Source organism: Grammomys surdaster, unplaced genomic scaffold, assembly GCF_004785775.1.
Source record: "Grammomys surdaster isolate TR1022 unplaced genomic scaffold, NIH_TR_1.0 125896, whole genome shotgun sequence".
NCBI lineage: Eukaryota > Metazoa > Chordata > Mammalia > Rodentia > Muridae > Grammomys > Grammomys surdaster.
The window spans coordinates 3,029,373-3,039,662 of NW_021620720.1; the positions used below are offsets into that span (position 1 = coordinate 3,029,373).

Sequence of the window (10,290 nt, forward strand, 5' to 3'; positions counted from 1 at the left end):
TATAATTACTGTTCTATAGTTCATATTAAGAGTATAAATTCCTCGGCTAGCAAAATGACTCAAAGGGAAGAGCAACTGCTGTCAACACCAAGCCTGACAACTTGAACTCAGTCTCTAGATCAGTGATGTGGTTGAAAAGAAGGGACTCCCTCAACACATCCTTTGACCTGCACGGTCACAACGGTATGCCAGTACCAACAGACTTACACACAAATAACCATAATAACAAAAGAGAATAAGATTTTTGTAATATTACTTACAAAATTCTAGAAGTATAGTTAAGCCCACACATGTGGTTTTAGTGTAGGACTTTGCAACTCATCTTTCAAGGCCTCCAAGCATGAATATGTTGAAAATGAAAGACTTATAAAAGCTCATGTGGTCATTTAGGACTCAATCCAGATTTTCATATATTAATAGAACAGTGAATTAAACAAACAAACAAAAAAAGCTGTAGGAAAGGAGTTAAATGGTGCTTATAAACCACTTCAGGGCGTGGACTCAGGCGTTAGATTCAGCTTATGGTTGGTTATAACTGAATTTTATTTAATGAGGCATTAATTTCTATTTTTTAAACCATAAGCATGTTCTAGTTCTTTAGATGTATCATAAACTGTTACACATTGGACTTAATATTTATTTTAGAATTTAAAGGTTGGAATTTAGCCCTGTTGGCCGGTGAAATACTAAAACTATTGTAACACATTTATCACTCATCACTGACCCAGATTGTGTGTGTGTGTGTGTGTGTGTATTTCCAAGTATATACACGATGATGGCGGGGAAATGGAACTATTTATAACTTATTAAACAACCAACTGCTGGTACGCTTGAGCCTAAAGTGGTTTCTTAAAAGCTTTGCTGAATTGACTGCCTAGGATGAATCAATTTAATGCCATCCTATGAGTCTAGGAAATGAAAAGGCCTAGGGTTACTTTTAAATTACCAAAATTAGTTTCCTGTCTTAGCTGAGGTAAACAACAGTCTACCAAAAATTTTGTGACCAATAAAATTGGGGCTTATAGCTGCAAATGTTTTTTACTGGTGCACAGAGGAAAAATCCAGAAGTTAAAGCTAAGATAGGAAAGCCAGTCCATCCTGATAGTGAAAGCTTTAAATCCCAGTACTCCAGTACTGGGGAGGCTGAGGCAGGGGATCTCCGAATGCAAGGCCAGCATGGTCTACATAGTCACTTCCTGATTAGCCAGGGCTTCGAAGTGAGATTCAGACTCAAAAATAATACAGTCAAGTGATGGTTTTAACCCTCCCACTCTGCTCCCAGGTTTTTCTAAAAATGTAATTACTGTAATTATAGGGGTCGTTACCGAGAGGGTTATTCTGTTGGCTTTGGTCCCCGCCATAGTTTTCTAGTTTTTTCAAAGGTAAGATTGAACCTACGCCTGGGGCATGCTAGGTAAAATGTTTTAAAACTGGGACTGACCATGCAGTCTAGGCCCCGGACTTCCTATCCTCTCTTTTCTTCTGGAGTCTAAGCATTACAGGCCTGCTTATGTCCAGTAAATGAGTCTTCTCGCCTCCCTTCCTTTCTTCGATGCCTGGGACTCGAACTAAAGACCTTGTGCATGCCAGACAAGTGTGGTACCACAGACCTAAATCTCCAGCCTAAATGAGGGTTTTTATGGACACTTTTCTTATTCACAGTATAGGTATGGTGTTTTATTCTGAATGGAGGATTAGTTGTCTTCCTACTCAAGCTTGATTACCTGCATTGTTTGATCTCCTCACCCCACTGTTTTAAGGAATAATTAATAATAAAGAAATTACTCTGGTCAATTTTCATGGACCTTCTCCCATCTCGAATATAGCTAGGTTATTTCCAGGTCATACATAAAAACGCTAAATCTTTTTTAAAAATGAAAAGACGAGGTAAGACAAAACTTTTCTTACCCACTTAACTTCTGGAGCCGTTTCAGAACGAAATGCATGCAAACGTCTGGTTGGAACGACAGGAAATCCACCAGAGGGAGATGCTTGCTAGACGTGAGAAAGATACCCCCGCAAGGGGCCGGAGAGGAGCTTTGGGAGGAGCCGCCAGCTCGGCCCCGGATTCGAGAAGAGGCGAGGAGGCGTGTGTAGTTTGGCGCTGGTGTCAGGGAATAGCTGAAGGAAGCAGCTACGTTGGGCCTACTACCTGCGGCAGCGAAGCGTTTACTAGGTCTAACGCTAAAGGCCTGAGAATATTTACAAGCGAGAAAACGAAGCTCTCAACCTACTTACTGAGAGTCCCCGAAGAAATTGTGTGTGTGTGTGTGTGTGTGTGTGTGTGTGTGTGTGTGTGTGTGTGTGTTGTGTGTGTGTGTGTGTGTGTGAGTGTGTGTGAGAGTGGGTATTTAAAGGCACTTCCGCTTAGCAACCCCACGCTGTTGCTAAGGAGGGGCCGCAGCATGGGCGACCCGGAAGTGGTGGTCTGAAACTCACGCCAACTGCTGGGGCTTGTCCTATCAGGAGAGCGAAAATGCTCTGCGGCTCCGGGAGGTGGGTGGGCCCCGCATTAGTACTTCCGGCTTGGCTCCGGCCGCCCCTCAACTCGTCTTCCCCCTCCCCTCCGCCTCCTCGTCTCCCTCCCGCTCCTGGGAAAGCAAAGCTGCGGCTTAAGGGCTGGTTGAGAGAAGCAGTCGGCCCCTCAGGGAGGGAAGGGACCGCGCCCGCCCCCTTGGAACGGTGGAGCACCGCTGATGTAGGTAGGTAGTCTGGCTTCGACTGGCGTCTGAGAGACTGGAGTCTGAGGAGATGTGTGTGCGAGGAAGAGAGAGAGGGGGCTCTGGGGGCGCTTCGCTGGGGCGGGGCAGTGGACGCCGGGATCCCGGGTGGGGCGCGGGCCTGTCCGCGGAGGGCTGCGGGGGCGGGACGGAGGGACCGGGGTTCCTGCGTGCAGAGAGTTGCGGGTTGCGGATCAGACCCCGTCACAGGAGGCGCCCTTTCTGAAGCAGGGACTTCGGCCAATGCAGCTCGGGAGTTTCCCACCTGGAGTGAGTGCTCGCTCTGAAAAGAAGGGGGAACATCTTCCACGGCCGAAACCGGGCTATAGACTTGGCAATAGAGCTGGCTTGTGGTCATCCTGTGCTTCATCTTGTCGGCGTCCCGGACTCTGTTGGGACAGAGCCGGGCTTCGAGGGCTTGTAAGGGTTTCGTGTCTCCTGGGCACCGTGGAGCCGCCCTTGGCAGAGGTAGGGCAGAAGAGTGGGTAATGAGACCTCCCTCCACCCAACTTCCGTGCGCTTCCCCCGCTTCTTCCTTTTTATTGCTCTCTCGGCAGAGCGCCCTATAGAAGCGGTGTACCCCAAGTGGGTACGCTTCACGTCGTAAAACAAGAGTGTGGAACTGGATTTGTTGCCCCCGGATGGTATTTCGAATATTTGCAAAGTGCCACAATGGCATATTCTAGCAGTCTCCCAGACCGATATGTATCTGGTATAAATTTTCTTAGAAAATGCAATACTGGAAGGCATCTGACTATATTCAAACATAGCCTTGTAAATGAACATGCTTTTAAAAAAAACCACTAGAAAATCCATATTTAGAGGTCTAGATGAGACATGGTTAGGCAAGCCTTTTCCAACCTCTTTCTCACCTGCCAGTAAACCTGCTGTGGTTTAAACGAATAAGAAATATTATCTTCATTTTGTTTAAGTGACTGAATTGTAGGAAGTATAGTATATGTCTTAGAATAACGAGTGAACATTTGGAGAGACGAGAATCCCTTTCTGATGATTGAGCTGTCTCTTAATCTTTTAAGGAGATAATTATGTTCAAGTGGAAATATTGGCTTTGAGAATGTCTGTGCCTCTTACTAGTTGTTGACATTGGTCAAGTTATAGACTATAACAGAGTTTGAGCCTCTTCACAAGTAGGAATTAAATTCTAATCAGTGTCAAAAGAGAGGTGATTACTTATATAACTCCACTTAAAACAAGCACCTTTGAATTTCAAGATTGTCATCAGACAGCATAGTTAAGGAAGTCCAAGTTAGTGGAAGGGGATTTTTGAAAAAGAAACTGGATGGTAATATTAAAAGAGTATACGTCAGGAATTCAAGGGGTTTTTAGTGTGTGTGTGTGTGTGTATGTATTTATTTTCTTTTAATTTGAGACAGAGTCTCACAATGTGTCTCTGGCCTGGAAGTCATTCTGTAGACCATGCTGGCTTGCACTCAGAGAGATCCACCTGCTTCTGCCTCCTCAGTACTGGTATTGAGGCATGTGTCACCATGCCCAGCCATATTATTATTTCTTTTGTAGTTCTGGGCATTCAGTCCAGAAGGGTCTCATACATACTATGTTTCTCGTTATTGAGATACAACTTTAGCCCCTAGAAATTGATCATAAGAAGCATAAAATACAATTATCAATAGTTTCCTAAAGCATGTATTAAGTACAATACGTTTATTTCTTGAAATGACCAAAGTACATTTTATAGGTTTTTCTCAGATAATCTCTACACTGCTAGATATATCATGGATTGAAATAAAAAGCATTTATAAGTAACTTACTTAAATCTTAAATCATGTGTCTTTTTTTTAATTTTTTTTTTTTTTTTTTTTTTTTTTTTGACCAGGCTGGCCTCGAACTCAGAAATCCACCTGCCTCTGCCTCCCAAGTGCTGGGATTAAAGGCGTGAGCCACCACTGCCTGGCTTCATATGTCTTCTTAGTGGCAGTTAGACTTGGGGCATTAAATAATAATTGTAATTTTAAGATTAAGGTCAATATCACTTGCATGACTCATCTTAGTTAGATTATAATATTAACAAAATTTAATTTTGTTTTGTTATTTTGAGACTGTCTCACCATGTAAACTCAGGCTGGCCTTGATCATGAGATAGATACTCTTTCCCCTTGACTTTCCCCTTGAGATTACAGCTGTATACTAATTTACCTGACTAATAGAAAATTCTTATATAAGCTATAAAATAAATGAAAATATAATAAATTTCTCCCTTTAAATCATTAGTCATCAGAATGTAGAAATGATTTTTAGAAAATGAAATATTTATATATTGCTTATTTGCTTTGTGGATTTAAAATTATAGTTCTTTGTAGCCTGTTTGAGACAGGGTTTCTCTGTGTAGCCCGGTTGTCCTGGACTCCCTTGGTAGATCAAGATGGCCTTGAACTCACTGAGATCCACCTGTTTTTGCCTCCCAAGTGTTGGGATTAAAGGCATGTGCTTCCAAGCTCCTGATTTTTTTTTCCTATATAGCCTACTATGTTGGGCTTTCTTTTTGAAAAAGGTTTCACTGTGTAGCTTTGGCTGGTTCAGAACTTGTTTTGTATATCAGATTTACTTGAAACTCACAAAAATCCATTGCCTCTGTGCCTTGAATGCTGGGACTGAAAGCAGGCACCACCACAGCTTATGTTGGATTTTTTTTTTTTTTTTTTTTTTTTTTTTTTTGAGCCAGGGTTTCTCTGTGTAGCCCTGGCTGTCCTGGAACTCACTCTGTAGACCAGGCTGACCTCGAACTCAGAAATCCTGGGTTTTCAACTAATAGATTTTCTTTGTGGCTAGTAATTTTTTACATATACTTTATTTATGTACTTTTATTTTATGTGCATTGGTGTTTTTCCTGCATGTATGTCTGTGTGACAGTGTCAGATCTTGGAGTTACAGATAGTTATAAGCTGCCATTTGGTGCTAGGATTTGAACCTTGGTCCTCTGGAAGAGTAGTCAGTGCCTTTAACGGCTGTTTTTGGTTGGTTGGTTGTTTTTCGAGATGGTTTCTCTGTATAGCCCTGGCTGTCCTGGAGCTCACTCTGTAGACCAGGCTGGCCTCGAACTCATCCTCCTGCCTCTGCCTCCCAAGTGCTGGGATTAAAGGCATGCGCCACCACTACCCAGTTTAATGGCTGATCCATCCCTTTAGTCCCTGTGGTTAATAGTTTAAAGCATTCCAAATGTACTTTATATTCAAAGGGGCTGAGTATAGATAACTTCCTTTAATTTTTTTTTTTTACATGAAATGTAGGTACAAACTTCGCAATTCAGTGTGACCTTTTAGAGAGCTTTATATATGTTTTCATAAAATGGAGAGAAATTTTTTTAATAACTTTTGTTTAAGCAGAGTTGAAATTATATTTTACTCTAGTTGAGGCTTTTTGATGTGATGATTCAAATTTCCAAATGGCTTTTTAAAGGGAACAGTCTTAAATTCGTATCTAGGTTTTTTTGGCTATGTTTTTTGAATTGTTATTTTTCATTACTTAAAGTTGAGGTATATCGTCTTTGCTAGCTCTCAGCACTGCCTATCTTTTTACTTGTCTTTTTATAAAATGTTAACCTATTTATTTTCATATAAGGAATAGGATAATAGCTATTGGTGTGAAAAATTCTGCCTGAGTTATATGCCACAAATACAAAACCATTGGATATACTTTCCCTGGTGATCTCTTCCACAAGAAGTATGTGACCAATACAAAGATCTCTATAGTTATCAGTTGTGGAATTTTCTGGTGAGGGAATCTAAGAACTATCGACCCTTTCTTGAACAGCTCTTTGATGATGTTAGAAGTTTAGGCATGATAGAGGAGGTGTATGTAAGGAAACAGACACACATACATTTGTACATATGCACAATATAGTAGAATCATAGAATTGAGCACAATAGTTAACTATGTTGAGGTGCTGTGAAACCAGGAATAAAAGAGTTACTGTGAAAATGTTAAAAATAAAATAAGTTCAGAAACAACTTTGTTTTACTCTAACCAAGGTACTTTTTTTTTCCTGAGCTTGTTTCAATCTTACAGCGTATTTTATGGAGATGATTATTTAGCTTCTAATTAAGTTAAATAATCTTTATATTAAGGTTATTAATGTTTAATATTTATATTAATATATAAAAGTAATCTTTATAATTAAGGTATCTAACAGAATGTAGTTAGATTTTAATATCACTAGCTTTGATAGTAGCTGCTTCAGTGGCTTTACATACATAGTAGACTTTCCTGGAAGAACTTTGAATTTGTAGGATGATAGTTTTTTCTTAACAGCAACTCTATCCATTGGTGCCTAATATAGAATCTCTGAGAAGCTGGAAAGAGAAAAAGAGTGAATTTACTTGAGAATTACCATTTTAAGTTTTATAGATTTCTTATTTAGAAAGCTAAATTGGATTTTGACATTATTGGGATTGTGTTCAAGATGGACTCAGGGAAAAAAATTAGATGCCATCTGTTTCACATTCCTTCTTTCCTCCCCCTCCCATGTTTTGTGGCTTTGAATTCATCAGATTATTTTTCAAAAATACAAACCCTCAGTAAATTTAGATTATATAATATCAACTATCAGTGAATGTGTAACTGAATAATGTGAGTTATTGAATTATATAGGACAATAATAGGCAATGCTTAAAAGTCATTGCTGAATTATTTCATGTTCTCTGGATATGGGTTAACTTCTTGCATCTTTGCTACTATCTTTTTGGTAAATATTTTATTTTATTTTGGTTCTTGTGTTTTGAGACAGGTTCTCTTGTAGCCCAAGCTGCCTTCAAACTTGCTATACAGTCAAGGCTGGCCTTAAGGTTTTGATCCTCCTGTGTTATCTCAGTGCTGAGATTATAGTCCTGTGCTACCAGGTCTGGTATTGATAAGCTATTTTTGTCATTTCCTCTTACTATAGTTTAATTACTGGTGAAAGCTGTTTTCTTTTAAAAGGAGAATATTAGAATACATGGTGGTATTAGAATAAATCTTTATTAATTTGATAGATCACAGCTTGAAAAAAAAGTCTGCTCAGAATTTTTATTTACTGACAGACGCATTCCAATATCCTTATAGCAGTAGATTTTCCTTACCTATATACCTATGGTTTAGTTTTCATTTAAAATGTATACCCAATGCAATTTGGATTATTTTGGCAGGCAGTTGCTGGGCACATTTAAATCTAAATAAGTTCCAAGCAGGGGCAATTGGATTTCCAGAACTGAGAAAAAGCATAACTTTGCTGAGATTATAGTAGTTGATACTTAGCATGACCTGAGAGACCCAGGCATCTTTGATAGGCTGTAAAGGAGAGCTAATGTGGTAACCTAGAAATGGCCTGAAGAGAGAGCCATCTGGACAGAAGAGACTCATGCTTTGTCTCCAGCAGGAATGTTCTGGTGAGGTAGGAAGACAGATGGACTATCCCTACACCGCTGTAATCTGTCCCTCACTTAGAAGCTTCAAGTGGGCAGTGTAGTTATGTGGGACTGGGATGCCAGGGATAGTTGGTGGTTTTTTTTTTTTTTTTTTTTTTTGTGCCTGTCACAATGGAGGTGTGGACATTCTGGGAAAGGACTTTTCTCTTGGCTTTTACAGCATGGCCAGAGAAGGTGGGTAGACAAAATAGCTGTTGCCCTTTTCACCAAAGAGAGTTAGGTACAGCATCTCTCTTAGTGCTTGGGCAGTGCTTAGTGCTTACCACACAGTTTGATGTCGCCATCAAAGTGCTGCATAACTTTTCTAGGAAACATAGCATTGGATCTGTTTCATTTCTGCCCCATATAACTCTTTACTCTAGTAAAAGGACTTCTGGGCCTCTCAATGAAAGTATCATCTCTCTTAATAAATTTTGAAATACTTCTGTTCAACAGTGAGGAAGGATGTGTGTGTGTGTACATGATGCACACTTGAATGACTATGATAATCAGATTTCATTTGAGATTCCTAAATCACTAACGATGACAGTTTCTTCCAGCTTCCCGGTTGAATTTTTTGTCCACTTCCTAGAGGTCATTCTGATGTAAGATGCCAGTGAACAGAAGACTGATGGATAGCAGGAAAATGGAGTATTTTTGCTTTTAGTTCTTTAGAATTTCTTTAGTCCAAAATAGTACCATCTGCCCTGTATGGCTGTGTATGCCTTGCTGTGTTTTTCTTGTGTGTGTTCCCAGTTCCTTTTTATTAATAATTTTTATTGGTTTAGATTTACAGGATTATTGAACAGATAGTATACAGAATTCCATGTATGTTTCCTTTTTAAAATAGTTTTGCCTCATATTTTACATTAGTGCTCTGTGTTTCTTACAATTAATGAATCAGCATGAGGGTGCATTGTTAATTACAGTTCATAATTATCTTTAAGATAGGTTTTGCCTTGCTTGGTTTTGAAGGCTTTTAGAAATACCTACCATTTCAGTTTCTTTCCCCCACCCCTCTTGTGAGACAAGGTCTAACTCTGTATCCCTGGCTGACCTGGAACTCAATATATAGACCAGGCTAGCCTTGCCTGCCTCTGCCTCCTGAGTGCTGTGACTGATGGGCAACACCATACAATTTGGGTTTTTTCCCCTCCCCTCCTCTCTCCTCCCCTTTCCCTTCCCTTCCCCTCCCCTCTCCCCTTCCCCTTCCCCTCCCCTCCCCTCTCCCCTTCCCCTTCCCCTCCCCTCCCCTCTCCTCCCCTTCCTCTCCCTCTCCTCCCCTTCCTCTCCCTCTCTCCCTCCCCTCCCCTCCTCTCCTTTCTTTCTTGGAGAAAGACTTTCATGTAATATAGGCTGGCCTTGAACTCCTGATCTTCTTGCCTCCATTTCTCAGGTGCTGGGGTATAGATGTATGTTCACATATGGAGGCCAGAGCTCAATGTTGGCTGTCATCAGTTATTCTCTATTTATGAATGCTTGGTGTCCTTGGAGGCCAGAAGAGGTTGGCATATCCCTTGGAATTATAGTTGGTTGTGAACTGCTATGTGGGTGCTAGGAGTCAAACCAGATTCTCTGGAAGGTCAGCCAGTGCTCTTAACTGCTAAGCCACCTCTCCAACCTTAATCGACTTTATTTTTTGAGACAGGGTCTCTCACTGAACTGAAGACTTAACCTGGCTGTTAGGTACCTGGCAGCCCAGTTGAGTGAGAGCTCCAGGGATCTTGTTTTTCATTCACTATGTTGGGACTACACATGTAAACTTCTGTGCCTGGCCATTTTGTTTTGTTTGTTTGAGATGGACTCTTATTTTGCAGCTCCAAATGCTGGGAACTCAGAGGTCCACTTGCCTTTGCTTCCCTAGTGTTGGGATTAAAGGCACGTACCTCCTGATTGGCTTTTAAAAAATACTCAGATCTTCAGGTACTTTACCAATAAGCCATCTTATTTCCTTTCCTTTTGTTTTATATTTTAATATGTATTTTGATATAAATCCTTTTTCACACTTTTTTCAACTTTGTCTTATCTTTTAAAAAAATAATGCATTTATGTGTATGTGTGGGAGAGAGAGCACATATGAGTATCAGAGGGAGAAAGGGGGAGGGGAGAGAGAGAGAGAGAGAGAGAGAGAGAGAGAGAGAGAGAGAGAGAGA

The 10,290-nt window shown here is 40.6% G+C and overlaps 2 protein-coding genes across 5 annotated transcripts in view; one reads left to right on the forward strand and one right to left on the reverse strand.

Annotated features, from left to right (window-relative positions):
* The window catches only part of Trip4 (thyroid hormone receptor interactor 4), a 78,523-nt gene extending 76,535 nt beyond the window's left edge, over nucleotides 1–1,988 (reverse strand). The window contains exon 1 of one of the 2 annotated variants that reach the window (XM_028752366.1): nucleotides 1,909–1,988. The gene's annotated coding sequence lies outside the window, so the exon portion shown is untranslated. The remainder of the gene's footprint in view (nucleotides 1–1,908) is intronic. The other variant, XM_028752364.1, reaches the window with a different exon arrangement.
* A 547-nt stretch (nucleotides 1,989–2,535) lies between these two features.
* Csnk1g1 (casein kinase 1 gamma 1) overlaps nucleotides 2,536–10,290 on the forward strand; it is a 140,192-nt gene continuing 132,437 nt past the window's right edge. For 2 of the 3 annotated variants that reach the window (XM_028752330.1, XM_028752332.1), the window contains exon 1: nucleotides 2,536–2,702. The gene's annotated coding sequence lies outside the window, so the exon portion shown is untranslated. Of the gene's footprint in view, nucleotides 2,703–2,977; nucleotides 3,189–10,290 lie in introns of those variants that run through there. The other variant, XM_028752331.1, reaches the window with a different exon arrangement.